The following is a 20,756-nucleotide window of genomic DNA, read 5'->3' as shown; positions in this document are numbered from 1 at the left end:
TAAGTGAAAAAGAAGATAGAGCATGCCGAACCAATCCCAGTGGTGTAGATTCGTTTGAAAATCCAAAAACACTATGAATAGTTTATTTGAATAAAAATTCTTTCTATTTCTATTTTCTATACGTGGCAGATAAATAAATCCCGAAAGGGCATTCACACTATGGAAAAAGGTTAGGATGATAAAGTAGTCATAAGATGCCAAGTAAATATATGCCAGAGTAATGCAGATATGATTTATCTATTTGAAAACGAGTCAAACCTTTAAAAAATCTACACGTCAAATTGTTGCATCGTCGTGTCTGTAAAATTTCACTTTTAAATCGCAGACAGACTGTCATTACTGTCACGCTGTGGCCCATTACGCGGACTTTAAATAAAATCTATATTGTGTCCAAAAGGATTTATAAAATCTCGGTAACACGGTGATCATCATATTTAGTGTAGCAAGGGTACACACCTTCTTTGAATGCCATTTCTTGGCATATCGTTTTAATACGCATATGATTGATTTATTTCAAAATGAGTCAAACCTTTGAAATAATCTTCAAACGTTGTCAAATTGTAACATCGTCGTGTCTGTAAAATTTCACTTTTAAATCGCAGACAGACAGTCATTACTGTCACGCTGTGGCCCATTACGCGGACTATAAATAAAATCTATATTGTTTTAAAAATAATGTAGGAAATCATCGTTAACATAGTGACCGTCATATTTAGTGTTGCATGGGATACAACATTTTCTGCCTTTAGTGCCATTTCTCCTATCTTATATTTTTATATTTGAGGCAGCTATTTGAATATAGAATCTCGTGATTAACTCGTACCACACGTGGAGAATCTTATCAGGGGATAAGTCGTTTGGCTGATTTTAATTTGTCTTGGATCTTTCCTTGTAGAACAAAATTATAAGCCCATTCCAATTTTTTCAGTTCTACGCTTTCCCAATAGACTATTAGTATGTTAGACTAATAGACTAGCTTTTGAGAAAGCGAATAATAAAATTATAGTTGTGTTCAAAATTAAACTGTAATTGCATTGCCAATAGTGAGCGAGTGCCAACCAATCTAGGTATCTTCCAGGCAAGCGCACTCCAACCCAAACCTCATCATTGCTTTTTTGAGCGCAAGCCTAAATCGTAATTTTAAATCAATCAGATGTGATTGCGATTGCTAAACTGTAGCTGTGAACTATGTTTGTTCAAAAATTATAAGTTCCTAAAATCTGGCTGAGTTCACTATCCATATTAACGTGTTCATGTTATGCAAAACCTGGTCAAGTATCCAGAAAATTCTTGATCGAAAGCCCTGGCAACATTAGGCGCCCGCCTACTTACCTCGTTCGCATCATCGCATGGCGTTACCGACGCCTACTGCTCGAGTTAATTTTGTCAATAAGTGATTATGAAACTTTTAACCGTTTGAGCCCTGATCACTGAAATGGACATTACGTACAAGTACTGGGCAAGTACGCTGGAAGAGGTGTGCCATGAAAAATCAAGAATTCGATGAAGGATTCTTTGAAACACAAAAAGGCAACAGACTTTTTAAGGGTTCCGTACGCGAAGGGTGCCAACGGAACCCTATTACTTAGCCTCCGCTGTCCGTCCCTCAGTCTATCAGCGAGCTGTGTCTCATGTAGAGAGCTGAAATTTTCACAAAGTGTGTATTTCTATTTTCGCTAAAACAACAAATAATAAAAAACTAAGATGGCGAATTTCAAAATGGCTGCCATACAAATTTTAAAAAATTACAAAGTAAGTGCATACGTAGTATTATAATATCTTGTACGATGGTACGGAGCCCTTCGTGTGCGAGTTCAACTCGTACTTGACCGGTTTTTTTTTTAAATTACTCGTTTTAACTCCCGACAAGCGTGTGATTTGTTTATTTCATTTAATATTGAGTTTGAATAATATTGATTACTGTTTTAAAGAATGCTAAGTCAATGTAAAATGAAATTTTTCGATGCTAAATCGCTTAGAAATATGCTAAATTTAGCCATAAAAATGCCAAATTGGCAACACTGGGCGGCGACGAGCGAAGCCAAATTGCGTGGCGGGCGGGGGCATCGACCCGCGCCGGACCAGACGTTGCCGTCACCGCCGACGCCGCTCTGTGAAACTATTTCACTGAAAAATCCGTCGGCGTGCCGTAGCATTGAAGTCAACCTTGGCGATTTGTCGCGTCGTCTGTACCGCCGCGTGGGTGCCCCCGGAATACCTATTCATAACCGTCAAATATTGCCACTTCGCTAAACCCATCACAAGTAGCTTTTAGAAAATTACAATTTTCTGTCTAGTTTTACGGCTGATATTAAAATTAAATTTCGTTTTTTTTTTCAAATAACTTATTATGTTTATAGTATCTCAGGAGAACTACTTCTGTGTCAGTGTCTACTTCTGTGATACAGAAGTAGTTTTCCTACTCCTAAAAGAAGGCTCCAACCTCTTAGAGATACTGTAAACATAAGTTACTTGAAATAAACCATTAAAAAAATTCCAGCTGTAATCTATCGATAGATTATTTAGCGACGTGGTTATTGTCAAAAAATACCATACAATTTTTGTCAAATAACAACGTTGCTTAAGTTACTTATCGACAAATTACAGATAATACCTACCTATTGATTAATTGATTAAAAAATTAAAAATATTTTTTTTCAATTAAACTTTTACAAGTTTTTTAGAATCTTCAAATGAATCTACCTCTGGTTCGGAATGCCTTTCTCCCGTAAATATTACTGACTAGCTGATGCCCCCGACTTCGTTCGAGTGGATATAGGTTTCTTAAAAATCCCGTGGGAACTCATTGATTTTCTGGGAGAAAAGTAGCTTATGTGTTAATCCAGAGTATAATCTATCTCCATTACAAATTTCAGCCAAATCCGTCTAGTAGTTTTTGCGTTAAAGAGTAGCGAACATCCGTACATACAAACTTTCGCATTTATATTATTAGTAGGATTGACAAAATTCAATAACTAACATAAGTTAATGAACTGTAATTCAATTGATATTAGATGTACACAAATTATTATGATAGAATTTAAGCTGCTACATCGTTCTTACGATAATTATTTTCAACTGTCTTATTCGATTCCAGCCGTAAAGTTATATTATTTTAATAAAATTTTCAATAATACTATTCATTCCCTCACCTCACCTAAGTTTTTGCCTTTCCGGTTTTATAATCTAACTAAATGATGAGTAGAACATCGATTTCGTTAGTCATTTTCCCAATTTATAGCATTTAATTGTTTTAACTTACCTACTTGACTAAAATTCCAATTTCCCTGAGGTTGTTTGTTAGAGCTGCTAATTTCGAAAATATGTCTAGTCATCTTAACTAATTTTAGATCCGAAATCCGAATTTGTCCCGACGACATTCCTAAACTCTTTCCGACTCGCACAATAATGTTACGCATACTTGGCATTTCCTGATGTTACACTGTATCTATTTATGATACATACGAAAGGAGATCCGCAAGCCGCCCGTGTGTCACTCTTTGTAATTGTTATTTTCGGATTCAATGTGTCAACGATTGGCGACTGAAATAATAATTCTTAAATGCATTCAAAGTAATCTAAGTAAGTATATTATTAATGTTATAAAGAGGTAAAGTTTGTAAATTTGCTTGTCCACTACAAGGAACCCCTAATCTCTGGAACTACTGAACCGATTTTGAAAAATCCTTCACCAGTAGAAAGCTACATTATTCCTGAGTAACATAGGTTATATTTTATTTTCAAAAAAATTACAGATCCCTATGAAAATTGTAATAAGCGAATTGCGAAGCCGGGGCGGGTCGGTCGTTCGGGGGTAAATTGCATACGCACTACCGCAACGTTGCGCTGCTGGCAGCTGTCGTGCTGTGATTGGTAGGTCCTGGTTTCCACCTAAGCGGAGCAGAAAAATGTGTTCAGCCCGACCTATCAGATTTTTCAAAGATGACGTGATAAATTTTTGACGTCATCTACCTATTAAGAATCTGATTGGTCGACTAAACACATCTCTTCGCGTAAGTGGAAATCGGTGCAAAATTTTAGCTTTCTAAGTCCAAGAGTTTGGGCTGGACTTAGATGAGTCAGTCACTTAATGAGTTAGGAATATTCTTTTAATATATTTATATACAAGCAGTTACCGCAAGTAATAGCAACAGTATACCTACCTATTACAACTTCGGTGCTACTCCCTCAGCATTTTTTATATTATGTGTATCATTACTCATTACTCACTAATGTTGATTTTAATATACACCACTTCTAATTCTATCAAAATTTATGAAAATACTATATAAAAAAACACTGTCGCTTAACAATGTTTTCTCAGAACTTTATGTGTCGGACATGCATAAAACCCCCCGTGGCTTTCCCTCGAAATACTATAATAGACTGCATGTTGTCCCAAAACGTATAATAAATTTTACTTTTTATCCTGTTGCTCTGTCATCAAAAATTACTTTGTGGCTTTGGGCAATCAGTTTAAATATAACTATCAAATACATTGACATTCGTATTTTCAGCATTAAAACGTTCATTTGCTGGTATATTTTCTATATAATATTATATAGAAGGAAAAGCTGACTGACTGATCTATCAACGCACAGTTCAAACTACTGGACGAATCGGGCTGAAATTAGGACTTTGACGGCCCCTCATTTTTTATTTTTGAAAATAAATAAATATTTGCACTTTGCTCCTTTTTCATATATATTGGCTATATGGCACCCGAAAATAATTTTGATGAATTAATACATGAATTAGTCCATGAGAGATAGCGAATTTGTAACATGACATCCAAGTATCGACGTCATGTTCGACGTCGACGTCTATTTACGATTTATATGAACGAAGAATCGTCTATTTTTCTTTGATTTTACGTCACTCATAGCCTAATATTTAAAATATCGCCGATTCAGAATCTAACCGAGAGTTCACTCTGGTATAGCCGCAAGGAAAAATTGTTAGAGGCACAAAAGACACCGCTAATCCAAATCTGTGGTGATCGCATCATCGCTCCAGGTACCGGCGGTAATAAGATAGCAGTCAGCAATTTCTTTGTTGCAGCTTGTTATGCAGATCGCCCTCTTACTTATTACAGAAATAATTGCACCCTTGTTTAACAAGATACTCGTATCATTACTTTTTATTGCTCCTATTGCTATGTCGATACATGTAACCGCATATTACTTTGTTGTAAACAGAGATTTTTAGAGTTCCGTATCTAAATGTAAAAAGTGTTCCATTTATGTGCGACTAAGGTTGTGGTCTAAGAGCACGCGACGTTACTTGATTTCTTATCAGGAACGATCGTGATGTAGTCTGAGTGGCAAAAGTAAACCTAATATTATTTAGGACCGGCACCAAAACGTTTGATTCCTAGGCGTTAATGCTTCGCCGATTCAGCAAATAAAGCAAGCTATGAAACTTACCAACAGAGTGACCAGATAATATTGATGTGTTAGTTTTCAATTTGCACTAATTGGAGAGCTGTTCACGGTTCAGATAGTATGACTACAGAAGGATAGACCACAAAAATAGCAGATCACTTCAATACTGCATCTGGTCGAGAGATTGAGTTCTACATTATTTATTCAAATATGAGTACCACAGTTTTGTGGTGTCATATTTGAACTTTAGTTAACTATACAGTTCAACTGGAAAAACGACAATTATGTAGTCATTCAAATTCAAAATATTTTTTTTCAATTAAATATTTATAAGTGCTTTTGAATTTGCTTTTGAAGACTGGTTCGGAATGCCGTTCCTACCGAGAAGAACCAGCAAGAAACTCGGCGGTTGCTCTTTTTAAGTATTCAATTTACAATAATATGCCATATTGTACTATATTGTACCTACTATACAAGCTATTGCGGCCCCGTGTATTGCTGGAGCGAGTCAAATCCAAGCTTTTTGTCATTTCCATAATGTTCAATTGTATATTATGCTTTTTCAGGAGCATACTTTTAATAAAATTTTTAACGGGGGGCAACACCGCCCCGAACAGAAGTCCCCATCGGCCAATTGGCCGTTGCGAGAAGACCGTCCAGCAATAAAATTTTTAAATTTGTGTAAAGGCAAGTTGACTGTGGAATTTTATTATAAAATATTAGTATGAATATTACACTTATTCCCACACATGACTTTCCCACTTTTCTGAGACGGAGCGCAGCGTAGGATTTGCGAGCCTATTACGGTTTCTAGTTTGCCTGTCGTGGAAATCACCGATTTTTTTGTAACTAAGAATATTTTGTCGTACAAAAATTGCAAATGTGAACTAAGCCATTGATAAGATACTTTTTGAGTGCAATTATTAAGATAAAGTATTGGCAAAGATGCAAACGAGAGTTTTTAACAACAGTTATTCATTGAGATATGAGAAAAATGAATTAGCATTAGTGATGATGTACATAAGTGGCAGCGCGTCGAGCCGGAGGTGGTCGCCGAGGAGCGCAGGGTGGCGCGGAGTATAATGGGTGTCGGCAACCGCTTTGTGTCCGCCGCTGTTATTATGCAGATTAACACCGCCGGGAATTTGTTCAAATATCGTAACAAGCGCTCCTCCCGGCGCCGGCGCCGATCGCGCTCGTGTAATTTACGATTCGGGGCCCCGGGAATGTGTCGGTGTTCGCTCCTTCTATGGGTTTCGGAGCCGTTTTGTCCATTTTATATTACGCCTTCTCTCCGATGCCGGCGTTGGAAGTTTTAGGGTGTAATTTGTTTTTGTGTTTTGTTTGCGGTATCGTGATTTTCTCGTTGGAATTGCATTATGTGATTTTGCCTTAATGCCCATTGAATATATTATACATGCGTACACAGAATATGTACCTATATTTCTGAATAGTGTGAGTTTGAATCTCTCCAATAATAATTATATTCTTAACTAGCTAACCCGCTCCGGGTTCGCTCAAGGGAAATTTGAGAAATTCCAACGGGACCCTTACGCACGCGGATGAATTTGCAAGAACCTAGTGATGATATACCTAATAAATTCGTTAAAAAAGTTTTAAACCGATTTTAAACACACTGAGTAGCATTAAATAACGACAACACGACCTTATGAAATCATCACATCGCCCTCCAACCTTACGACTTAACATGACCTCCTGTTATTACAAACTTATTGCTTCACAACCTCATGAACCTTACTTCTGCTATTCGTCGAGACAAATCCAATGACACAAACTCTGTGGACCTATGTTTCATAGAGCTAATTTTCCGTACCTAACCACCTTCCTGGTTTATCACTAAACTTCGAAATGACTTAACAGATTTTGACCAAACTTTTTAACAAAACCCGCCTTCTAAAAAAAGGCTTAACTGTCACATTGGTCCCAGGTTTTGGTTAAGATCAGATCGGAGATAGAGGACGGAACTCTTCCACGGAAAACAGCGAATCACTCGCGATCAGTTTAGTAGCTTAGTTAAAAATATACTCTTAACCATAATACTATAACACATAATTAATACATGTACTTTTTATTTCTTCCCTATGAGTAGGTTTAACTTCGGTAAAAAAAAATTGCCACTCAAAAACCCATTCATATTCGTCTACGGAATATGTAGGCTCCCCATGCGAACCCGGTAAGATAATATTATCTACAAGTGTAAATTAAAAATTTTCAACACCCCCGACAAGTGAAGGTTACAGTAACTAGAAAAGACCTGATAACTTTCAAACGGCTGAACCGATTTTCTTGGACTATTCCGCGCCTACGATCCAAAGTATCTGAGTTTTCCAAAACATCATTTTCAAATAAATAATTATGTATCAACGCAACGTCCATCTTGACAGCTTGACATTTGTCAATTGACATAATATTATGAACCTAACCGTTATCTAACCTTCCTTTCTACAAGAAAACTAGAAAAGAGCTGATAACTCTTAAACGGCTGAACCAATTTTTTTGGATTATAGCTAAGAACACTCTCGATCAAGCCACCTTTCAAACAAAAAAAAGTAAATTAAAATCGGTTCATTCGTTTAGGCGCTACGATGCCACAGACAGATACACAGATACACAGACACACAGATACACAGATACACACGTCAAACTTATAACACCCCTCTTTTTGGGTCGGGGGTAAAAAGAAAATAGAGTAAAACCCAGCTAAAAAGGAATTATTATCATTGATATACGCAACATATCTAATCCTAGATATTTCTCATTTCCTAATGCATCGATAACTATAAAAAGTTTTTTTGGGATCAATACGCTGGGAAATAAAAAATTATTTGCTTTATGAATTTTTAGTAAAAACTGTGGAGGAAATAGTTTTAAAGCAATATCAAAGCACGGAGTCTGAAATTCCGCGCACATTTAGATATGAGTTAAGCAGCAAAGTGGAATAAATGCTGGGAGCAGGTCGGCGAGGAGGGGGGAGGCCCGGCCGCATTCCTTCGAAGCCTCCGACCCTCGCATGCCGAACTTTCTGCCGCTTTCCCAGGATGGAATGCTTGCCCGCCTAATGCAGTTACACATATTATATACACTTCTAACGAAAAGCAGTTTTGAATTTCGAAAGGCGTACGAAAAAGTTTAACTTTAAATTGTAGGTAGATAGTTATAGTTTGACGACTGTAACACGTGCTACAAAGTAGCGAAATATAAGTTTTGTATTTGATTCATATAGATGAATTAACTCACGTGAATAAAGTCTACGGCACCGGTATTTGGCGTTTCATCTTATTCATACTAATAAGTATGTGTCCGTCTTTCCGTCTGTCTACTAGCTTTTCACAGCCCATCCGTCTAACTGATTTTGATTTTTGATACAGAGATAGCTTGCTTCGCGGGGAAGAATATCGGATATATACTTTTGGACCCGGAAAATCCAAAATCCCTGACTGTCTATTGTTGCATGCTGCCATAATATGTAATTCATTTCAAAAAAATCCAATATTCATAAATTACTCATAAAAATCCATCTATAATCGTCGAAGTAACATTTTCCTGCTTAAAATTAAAATTTTGGTATAAAGTTCCAAGAAATTTAGAAAAAAGTCATGCGGGAATCAAGTCAACGGTAACGACCTGGAGCAAATTGCACGGTTTTAAACTTTAATCTGTATGGATAAGTTACATTTCCTTTTGATTCGTCATTTTATTCAGTTCCAATTAAAGTGCACGGCGATCCTGCGTCTTAACAAAACCATAACCGATGCAGTGGAGATAGCCGTGATTAGCACGTTATTTATTCCTCTGACGTTACAATTGATTGTAATCATCTCCACACGTAATCTAATTTCGATTTAAAAAACTTACCAGCTTACACGTGACGTGGTTACAGTATGTAGAGCCACAATACTATGCATAAGCGATCATTAGGTATAAATCCAATATCCCAACACCCTATGTCCCACATGGACAATCCTATGACCAATTTGGCCAAACCTGTGTCCAATTTGGACAATTCAATGTCTAATTTAGACATCCCAAAAAAAGTTACTAAAAATGTCCACAAAGTACCTACGAGGTGTGATTTTTGAAGTTGTCAGCGAGATGTGAGACTACGAGATTTCTGGTTCCGAGATCTTCGGAACTACTTATGCGGGTTTAATTTTAAAGTTTTTAAACATGGTAAAACCTATAGAAATGCAAGGGGTCACACTCCAAAATTGATGGTAAAACCACACCCCCGACTCTTCATACAAGCGAACAAAATTAATCATCTAAGTATACCTAATGCATAGGTACATTTTAACAACTCGGTCGCCATTTTAGCTGTAAGTTCCTTCATTGTTAGGTATCAGGGGGCACGGCAGTGCCCCCGCCAAGACGAGCCAAACGGCGGCCGGGGCGCTACGTACCTTTTTCTCGAAGTGTTTCGCCGTATTTTCGACCCGTCATAACTTCGGTCTGGATGACGCTAGAAAGCTGAAATTTTCAGTATAAGGTGTCCTCAGCAAATTTACTAAATATACTAAATATCAAATATCTAGCTTTTATGGTTACAGATTTATTGATACCTAAAATACGCCGATTTCGTCCCTCACTGATGATCATCAAAACCTCTACTCAAAACCTCTAAGGTACTTCCCGAAGTCCTAGAAGACTGAAATTTGGTATGTAGACTAGAAATTGACTACAAACTACAGGAAAATTAAGAAATTGGAAATGCCCCGCCTCTACGCCTCTTACGGGTGAAGCAAATCTGTAAAATCTGTCGCTAGAAAGCTGATATTTTCAGGATAAGATGTCCTGGGCAGATTTATTAAACGCATTGAGTATCAATTGTCTAGCTTTTATAGTTTCAGATTTATTGACAGTCAAAACTTCTAGTCTGTAATTCTAGGGTACTTCCCGAAGTCCTAGAAGACTGAAATTTGGTGTGTACACTAGAAATTGCATACAAACTACAGGAAAATTAAGAAATTTAAAAATTTCCCCCTCCACTCCCACGTATGGGGGAAGCAAATTATTTGTAAAGTCTATCGCTAGAATGCTGATATTTTCAGGATAATATGTCCTTGACAGACTTATCAAACGTGCCAAGTATCAATTGTCTACCTGTTATGGTTTCAGATTTATTGCCATTCAAAACCCCTCTAGTCAAAAGTTCTAAAATACTTCCCTAAGTCCTAGAAGACTGAAATTTGGTATGTAGGCTAGGGATTTCATTAAAACAACAGGAAAATAAACTTTTCCCAGTCTGTAAATTTAAAAAATGTGTTTCCTGAAGTCCTAAAAGACTGAAATTTGATATATCTGCTTTAAAATTGAGTTGCAAGATTCCACCCAAACAAACATAGTTACATACATTGCAAGAATAAAAGCTTTTAAAAAAAGAGGTAACGATAGAGAGCGGGCCATGAAAATGATGTAGGTACCTACAAAAAATAGATCCAAAAAAAAAATCTAGGGCACCTGCCAAAAAGAAATGAAATCCCACCAAAAACATTTCATGTAAAATGTTGCCAAGACTCACAAGTTCATAATGCTTTCACTGTTAAAAAGTGATGAGATCTCTAGTAGAGCCAAGCCCCTAGCTGAGCTTAGAATTGCGCTGCCCATGGGACCTATCCCAAGTCCAAAGTATATAGCTCTTAAATGCTCTTGAGTATATCACATTTATAACAATAAAGAACAAATAACTCTACTTACAAGCTCTGATTTTACAAACCCTAAATCTTGATTAAAAAAGTACGGCTTGGCTTTCCGTGGTCCGGGGGGTGATTTGACAAAGTACGGCTTTGGTTCCAAAACATTATCTAGCACTCAAAAGTACTATTAAAAATAATGCCGTAAAAAAATTAGTGTTCATTTGAATGTGTATCAATAATTATCTTAATTTCATGGTATACTTAATTTTTAAAGCTGTAAAATCATTTGACTCTGTACGGCAACTTTTTTTTTAACATGATAGTGTAAAATACTATTGTTATATAGTATTGCCGTTCAAAAGAAACTGTTCTAAAAAAAATTATAGATAAATACAAAAACTGAAATTTTTCAAATTATTGCAAAAGTTTAAATATTCATAGATTAATAAAATATAGCAATTTTCTACGCTTTTCCCTTGTTTTAAATAGTATTAAGATAAATAAATTAGGAAAAAATTATGCCGTACATTTTAATGCAGACCATATCTTTTAGGCTGATGAAAATGACGCTACCATTTTAAGGGTGTAGTACTTTATGGCCATCTGATACTGTACGGCATTAACATATTTTTGAAGAGAACAATTGATAATATGATAAAATCACTATGCCGTCTAACTGAAGTGAACGGGTGTGTATATAATATCCACATCCCCTACAAACCTTTGGACCAACGAAAATGTACGGCATGTAAAAAAATATTATCTATGCATAAAACACTTTCAAAATAAATTAATTTTATGTTGTTTCAAATCACCCCCCGGACCACGGAAAGAGAGGGGGTTGCTACCCTCAATTTTTTCCCCTTGTCGCATGATTTTTGTACGGCGTTGCGGAATAATGGATTAGAGGCTGTATTGAAACAGTATGAAACTAGTGCCGTACAGAATTAAATGACCAAATTTACCCCGGAAATTGTCAGAAAATCAAAACATTTACTGACTTTGTGGCGCACCATTTTTTTACGGCACTGCGCGCTTTCTTATTATTTTTCATGGATCTATCGATGGTAAAAATGCCGTACAAAAATATATGACCAAAATGTACTCACTCTACCTGCACTTTTCAATTCTCACCAGCACTCTGTTGGACAGCTTACAAGTGACGGCATAGTGCTGAAACTTATTATTTTATGCTCTTATATCGTCCTGTATACGTCACCTGGTGGTTCATATGACCCACCCATTTTTAAACATGGGCCTGTAGTCTAAGAATATTTATTTGCTTTATACACATTAACAAGTAGGCCTGGTGTTTTTTAAACAAAATTAGCCACCGCGTTTTGCCGTATAAGGCGCTCAAAATTAAGTGAAATAGTTTACCAGGGAAACTAAACAAAAAATTTAGAGAAAATAAACAAAGAACTCGGAGAAAATAAACAAAAAATCTGCGACTAAAAATAATCCTGTATTCGTACGGTAAATGTACTTTATGCAAAAACTACTGGACGGATTGGGCTGTTTAGAATGGAGATAGATTATACCCTGGATTAGCACATAGGCTACTTTTTATCCCGGAAAATCAAAGAGTTCCCACGGGAATTTTAAAAATTTAAAATTTTTTAATAATTAATTTTAAAAAACCTACATCCACGCGAACGAAGTCGCGGGTATCAGCTAGTTAGGTATAAGGTTGTGCTAATAATGGAACTAAGGTGGATACCTAAGATTTATATAAAACTAATATGTATAATAAATCGCGTATTTTTAACCGACTTCCAAAAAAGGAGGAGGTTCTCAATTCGTCGGGATCTTTTTATTTTTTTTTATTTTTTTTATGTATGTTCCCCGATTACTCAAAGACCCCTGGACCGATTTGGAAAATTTTTTTTTGTTTGAAAGGGTATACTGTGCAGGTGGTCCCATATAAATTTGGTGAAGATCTGATGAATATCTTCGGAGATGGAGAACAGAACTCCTCAAGGGATAAGAGCAAATTGCTCGCGATCAGTGTAATAGCTTAGTAAACAGTAGGGTTTTAACTGGGTATAGCATATTATAGTACAGTGAGGCCACTAAAAAGTGTGAAATAAAAAATTTTCAAAAGAAAAATAAAACCGACTTCAAAAACCACAAATACTAAAAAGTACAAAATAATTTTTGTTTAGCTACACGTGTAATGTACCTAGGTATGAAGTCGGGCAAGCTTCACTCTTGGATTTCTAATTTTGTTTTAATATGCTCGCTCGACTTCATACCTAGGTACATTACACGTGTAGCTAAACAAAAATTATTTTGTACTTTTTAGTGTTTGTGGTTTTTGAAGTCGGTTTTATTTTTCTTTTGAAAATTTTTATTCTTGCATTATCGACTGCAGTTTCCTATTTATTAGCTACTAAATGATTCTCGCGACTTTCACCGCGATAGTACTGTGGGAACTCTTTCCTGTGGGATTTTCCGTTATAAAAAGGAGCCTATGTCGTTTCCCGGGATGCAAGCTACTTGTTTACCAAATCTCGTCAAAATCGGTTAAGCGAATTGGTCGTAAAAAGCTAACAAACAGACACACTTTAGCATTTATAATATTATAGTAGTATGAATATGCCAATTATTGTGTACTAGCAATAACAGTTAGCTTTGGTAAGTCTTGCCATAAGCTTGCACTAGGCAAATACTCGCGCAAGGTTACCAGACGTAGTAATGCCACGTCTCGTAATCTCTTGCGGAAGTTATATTATCCCACCAAAAACATTTCATGTAAAATGTTGCCAAGACTCACAAGTTCATAATGCTTTCACTGTTAAAAAGTGATGAGATCTCTAGTAGAGCCAAGCCCCTAGCTGAGCTTAGAATTGCGCTGCCCATGGGACCTATCCCAAGTCCAAAGTATATAGCTCTTAAATGCTCTTGAGTATATCACATTTATAACAATAAAGAACAAATAACTCTACTTACAAGCTCTGATTTTACAAACCCTAAATCTTGATTAAAAAAGTACGGCTTGGCCGTTTAATGTTCGTGAAAGCATTACATGGCATAACATATTATATTAAGGTCATAAGGAATAGTTTGTTCGACAATTACTAATTTTTATTATACTTCATGATTGTCGCACAAGCTATTCCGGGCTTAAATGTCATATCAGATAAAAGTACCACGAACATTAAACGGCCAAGCCGTCCTTTTTTAACCAAGATTTAGGGTTTGTAAAATCAGAGCTTGTAAGTAGAGTTATTTGTTCTTTATTGTTATAAATGTGATATACTCAAGAGCATTTAAGAGCTATATACTTTGGACTTGGGATAGGTCCCATGGGCAGCGCAATTCTAAGCTCAGCTAGGGGCTTGGCTCTACTAGAGATCTCATCACTTTTTAACAGTGAAAGCATTATGAACTTGTGAGTCTTGGCAACATTTTACATGAAATGTTTTTGGTGGGATAATATAACTTCCGCAAGAGATTACGAGACGTGGCATTACTACGTCTGGTAACCTTGCGCGAGTATTTGCCTAGTGCAAGCTTATGGCAAGACTTACCAAAGCTAACTGTTATTGCTAGTACACAATAATTGGCATATTCATACTACTATAATATTATAAATGCTAAAGTGTGTCTGTTTGTTAGCTTTTTACGACCAATTCGCTTAACCGATTTTGACGAGATTTGGTAAACAAGTAGCTTGCATCCCGGGAAACGACATAGGCTCCTTTTTATAACGGAAAATCCCACAGGAAAGAGTTCCCACAGTACTATCGCGGTGAAAGTCGCGAGAATCATTTAGTAGCTAATAAATAGGAAACTGCAGTCGATAATGCAAGAATAAAAATTTTCAAAAGAAAAATAAAACCGACTTCAAAAACCACAAACACTAAAAAGTACAAAATAATTTTTGTTTAGCTACACGTGTAATGTACCTAGGTATGAAGTCGAGCGAGCATATTAAAACAAAATTAGAAATCCAAGAGTGAAGCTTGCCCGACTTCATACCTAGGTACATTACACGTGTAGCTAAACAAAAATTATTTTGTACTTTTTAGTATTTGTGGTTTTTGAAGTCGGTTTTATTTTTCTTTTGAAAATTTTTTATTTCACACTTTTTAGTGGCCTCACTGTACTATAATATGCTATACCCAGTTAAAACCCTACTGTTTACTAAGCTATTACACTGATCGCGAGCAATTTGCTCTTATCCCTTGAGGAGTTCTGTTCTCCATCTCCGAAGATATTCATCAGATCTTCACCAAATTTATATGGGACCACCTGCACAGTATACCCTTTCAAACAAAAAAAAATTTTCCAAATCGGTCCAGGGGTCTTTGAGTAATCGGGGAACATACATAAAAAAAATAAAAAAAAATAAAAAGATCCCGACGAATTGAGAACCTCCTCCTTTTTTGGAAGTCGGTTAAAAATACGCGATTTATTATACATATTAGTTTTATATAAATCTTAGGTATCCACCTTAGTTCCATTATTAGCACAACCTTATACCTAACTAGCTGATACCCGCGACTTCGTTCGCGTGGATGTAGGTTTTTTAAAATTAATTATTAAAAAATTTTAAATTTTTAAAATTCCCGTGGGAACTCTTTGATTTTCCGGGATAAAAAGTAGCCTATGTGCTAATCCAGGGTATAATCTATCTCCATTCTAAACAGCCCAATCCGTCCAGTAGTTTTTGCATAAAGTACATTTACCGTACGAATACAGGATTATTTTTAGTCGCAGATTTTTTGTTTATTTTCTCCGAGTTCTTTGTTTATTTTCTCTAAATTTTTTGTTTAGTTTCCCTGGTAAACTATTTCACTTAATTTTGAGCGCCTTATACGGCAAAACGCGGTGGCTAATTTTGTTTAAAAAACACCAGGCCTACTTGTTAATGTGTATAAAGCAAATAAATATTCTTAGACTACAGGCCCATGTTTAAAAATGGGTGGGTCATATGAACCACCAGGTGACGTATACAGGACGATATAAGAGCATAAAATAATAAGTTTCAGCACTATGCCGTCACTTGTAAGCTGTCCAACAGAGTGCTGGTGAGAATTGAAAAGTGCAGGTAGAGTGAGTACATTTTGGTCATATATTTTTGTACGGCATTTTTACCATCGATAGATCCATGAAAAATAATAAGAAAGCGCGCAGTGCCGTAAAAAAATGGTGCGCCACAAAGTCAGTAAATGTTTTGATTTTCTGACAATTTCCGGGGTAAATTTGGTCATTTAATTCTGTACGGCACTAGTTTCATACTGTTTCAATACAGCCTCTAATCCATTATTCCGCAACGCCGTACAAAAATCATGCGACAAGGGGAAAAAATTGAGGGTAGCAACCCCCTCTCTTTCCGTGGTCCGGGGGGTGATTTGAAACAACATAAAATTAATTTATTTTGAAAGTGTTTTATGCATAGATAATATTTTTTTACATGCCGTACATTTTCGTTGGTCCAAAGGTTTGTAGGGGATGTGGATATTATATACACACCCGTTCACTTCAGTTAGACGGCATAGTGATTTTATCATATTATCAATTGTTCTCTTCAAAAATATGTTAATGCCGTACAGTATCAGATGGCCATAAAGTACTACACCCTTAAAATGGTAGCGTCATTTTCATCAGCCTAAAAGATATGGTCTGCATTAAAATGTACGGCATAATTTTTTCCTAATTTATTTATCTTAATACTATTTAAAACAAGGGAAAAGCGTAGAAAATTGCTATATTTTATTAATCTATGAATATTTAAACTTTTGCAATAATTTGAAAAATTTCAGTTTTTGTATTTATCTATAATTTTTTTTAGAACAGTTTCTTTTGAACGGCAATACTATATAACAATAGTATTTTACACTATCATGTTAAAAAAAAAGTTGCCGTACAGAGTCAAATGATTTTACAGCTTTAAAAATTAAGTATACCATGAAATTAAGATAATTATTGATACACATTCAAATGAACACTAATTTTTTTACGGCATTATTTTTAATAGTACTTTTGAGTGCTAGATAATGTTTTGGAACCAAAGCCGTACTTTGTCAAATCACCCCCCGGACCACGGAAAGAGAGGGGGTTGCTACCCTCAATTTTTTCCCCTTGTCGCATGATTTTTGTACGGCGTTGCGGAATAATGGATTAGAGGCTGTATTGAAACAGTATGAAACTAGTGCCGTACAGAATCAAATGACCAAATTTACCCCGGAAATTGTCAGAAAATCAAAACATTTACTGACTTTGTGGCGCACCATTTTTTTACGGCACTGCGCGCTTTCTTATTATTTTTCATGGATCTATCGATGGTAAAAATGCCGTACAAAAATATATGACCAAAATGTACTCACTCTACCTGCACTTTTCAATTCTCACCAGCACTCTGTTGGACAGCTTACAAGTGACGGCATAGTGCTGAAACTTATTATTTTATGCTCTTATATCGTCCTGTATACGTCACCTGGTGGTTCATATGACCCACCCATTTTTAAACATGGGCCTGTAGTCTATCTGATTCTAAGTTTATTTTATAGTAGGTATCTAAAAGGTAGTAGTTATTGTTTTTTTTTGTAACCATTTGTGTTGCAGTGAATTTTATTGGTTCTGTAATAACACTCTATTGTATTGAAAAAGCCGATTAGCGAATCGACATGCGCAAGTTTAGGTTCGCTCATAATTAGTAAATAAGGCTACATTTTCGACGGGCAGCCGTTAGTGGGAGCGGAATAGGGGCCGTAGGGACACGACGCTTTTAGCGTCAACGATCATCTATTTTTTTTGCTTTTTGGAAGCTCGATGCCGCGTTTTAACGCCCCACTTCGCACACATACAATCTCCAGCAAAGAGCAAGTCGTAGAATGCAATGCAGCATTGAAACAATCGCTAAAGGGCGCAGTTTTAATATATCTAAAGCGCAGAAAGTCGTGAAAATGTGCAGCATAGATGTCGCAAAATTGCCGATCGCCGATGCTAAAAGAATGCTTGCTGGAGCCATAAAATGCGCAGCGGCCCGCTAGCTGTATTTTCGGTAAGCAACGATTGGGGGTAGCGGGGAAAATTACTGGAGTAAATTACTGGGGTGACTAGACCGGCTTCAGTAGGTACTGCTTCCATTAGCCGAGAATTGCCCACCAAAAAAAAAAAGCAGCTAATGGGACGCTGCGTATTTTATTCCGCTTCCGCTCATCGCTGCCCACCGAGAATGCAGCCTTTAAGGTAGCGCGCAGGCGAGGCGGGCGGAGTGCGCGCGGCTTGTCGGATTCACGAGCGTTGCACTTGTTTTTACGCACGCGCCTACCGTGTGGTGCATGACCCCATTGGAATGTACCACGTGCACTAGCCAATGGAATGCGCAACTGTTTACTTTTTAATTTTTTTTCCTTTTCTCTCCTTCTACCACAAACAATACCCTTTTCATGCTATTTCATCATAACGAATTCTTTGGCGCACTTTCTACTCTCGATTCTATATTGACGCTTTTTATTATGAATTGATTGTGTTTTCTCAATGAGTACAATGTGTATGCTAAAGTGTTACTCTACTTTTAAGTCTTTTAAGGTTTTTTCTTTTACTTTTTTCTAATGAGATAAGTGCTAGTAGGTACTAGATAGTATTTCTTCATTGCCTAGTAGTAGCTTGATATTCACACCAGGGTATTGGCTACGCAGTAAGTAGTACACCCGAAGGATGCTATATCAAACACATTTTTACAACAGCGTCATTTAAAATGATGCCATGCCCGATGCGCACTGTAACCATCGTCCTTAATTACCTATTTAGATACAATCAACTAGTAGTAGGTAACCCTTTGAAAATTAGTACAAAACTTAGATATACCATCGTTCTTAGTTGAGATACAACAAAGTAATAGTAGATAACTCTTTGAAAAAATATTGCAAGGTAGACACGCTATGGGTTAATAATTTACTAACGGATTGAGGAGGGCAGATGGCTATCGTTGCGAGTAAAAAGTTGTAGCATGGGTGAGAATAATAAGTACACGCTAGTTAAATACCGGAAAACGCTAGGTCTGAGAAGAAGTCCAGAACCCTACACATGTAATGTTAAAGGTTGCGAACCTTTAGAAGGCATGAAGTTTGTCCGAAACGCAACGAACCGAAACGAAGAGCAAGCATCTAAAAAGCACCTAATTTATTACATACGAGATGTTTTACCAGCGTGTTCCGCAGTGTGATCCAATATTAACCAAACAAACTTAATGAATTTTGACAAGCTCTTTAAACTAATATCTGTATCTATGGTTTGTCAGATTTCCGTAAAAATATCTACTCCTATCCTAACGGAGTAAAATCAGGGGCTTGAAATTCGCGGGCATAATCTAAATTCATAATTAACTAATTGGTTCACGAGAATTGCTTAATTGAATTTGTCGCAAGATTTGAAACAAATAATATAGGTAAGTGAGCGTAACAAAAGTATAAAAAAGTGTGTAAAAATTTGTAACATATCGTAACATAGACGTACTAGTACAATACAAACCTTTGTGAACAAAGTCCATTCCTATCCATCAAGGCACATCCCGCGCCCGAAATAGTTAGAGTTCAGTAAACGGATAGCCATAAAGCGAAGGATATTTGGCGAAAGCGAGCCACGGTGCCGGAAACGCACCGGAAGATACGCGTTCTAGATGCGTTTCTTTTACGATTTCCTGTGCGCCCGCGTACGGACACTCCGGCCACTAATGACTCATGCCCGTCTGATTTTCATTCATTATTTCTTACTATGCATCATACGCTGAATGCATAATACGGCTAGTTAGTTGGGTGATTATATTTTGAGTCATCTTTTGAATCCTTAATGAGTGTGTGATTTAGGATATAAAAGGTGCATTAAACGGATCATCATATTATGTGTTTATAATTTTATAGGTAAAAATAATGCATTTCAAAAATAAAATATTTTTTTATTAGGAAACATAAGAATTAGTAGGTTGAGCCTCTAATACCGAAAGTAATTTTGAATCTCGTATTATATAGGTACATCAGTGCAATGCTCTTATCATCACTGATAAAAAACGGTTCAGTGCGAGTCAGAGTCGCATACGAAGGGTTCAGTATCATCGTACAAGAAATAACACTTTTTTTTAATTGTGCTTTAAGACATTGCTTGATTTGCTGCCTGCCAAACTTCATGATTTTAGGTCAAGGAGAGAACCCTATAGGTTTGGATTCGACTTTATTGACAGACAAACAGATAGACAGACAACGTAGTGATGTTATAACGGTTCCTTTTTGTCCTTTTGAAGTACGGAACTTTAAAAAGAAGCTTTTTTCAAAACCAATCCTATTCTGATGTAATGTCTCAACAGCCAAATATACCTACCCCTATACCACAAAATATTTATAAATAGTACTACGTAAGTACGTACCTATGTACGCCTCTCAAAATCAAGGAGCAGTGTTGGTTTTGAGTGGAAAAGATCAAGAATAGAGACAAATAACGTGATAATTTCTATTGTCAATCGTTCAATAATATTACATAACTAGATGATGCCCGCGATTTCGTCCGCGTGGATTAAGGATTTTAAAAATCCCGTGGGAACTTTGATTTTCAGGGATAAAAAGTAGTATATTGTCCCCCCGGGATGCAAGCTATCTGTCTAGTAAATGTCGTCAAGATCAGTTAAACTGATGGGCCATCATAAACTATCAACCCGCCAGACAACTTTGGTATTTGATATTTCCTAGCCTCTTGTGATTAAAAGTGACTTGTT

At 36.5% G+C, this 20,756-nt stretch overlaps 1 protein-coding gene across 1 annotated transcript in view; it reads left to right on the top strand.

Moving 5' to 3' along the window:
• LOC123868425 (zinc transporter ZIP11) overlaps window positions 1-20,756 on the top strand; it is a 105,021-nt gene that overhangs the window by 12,627 nt on the left and 71,638 nt on the right. The gene's annotated exons all lie outside the window — the stretch shown is intronic.

The sequence above is a fragment of the Maniola jurtina genome, chromosome 9, assembly GCF_905333055.1.
Source record: "Maniola jurtina chromosome 9, ilManJurt1.1, whole genome shotgun sequence".
Lineage (NCBI taxonomy): Eukaryota > Metazoa > Arthropoda > Insecta > Lepidoptera > Nymphalidae > Maniola > Maniola jurtina.
Note: the sequence above shows the minus strand (reverse complement) of the source record. Positions and strands in the feature narration are given on the sequence as shown.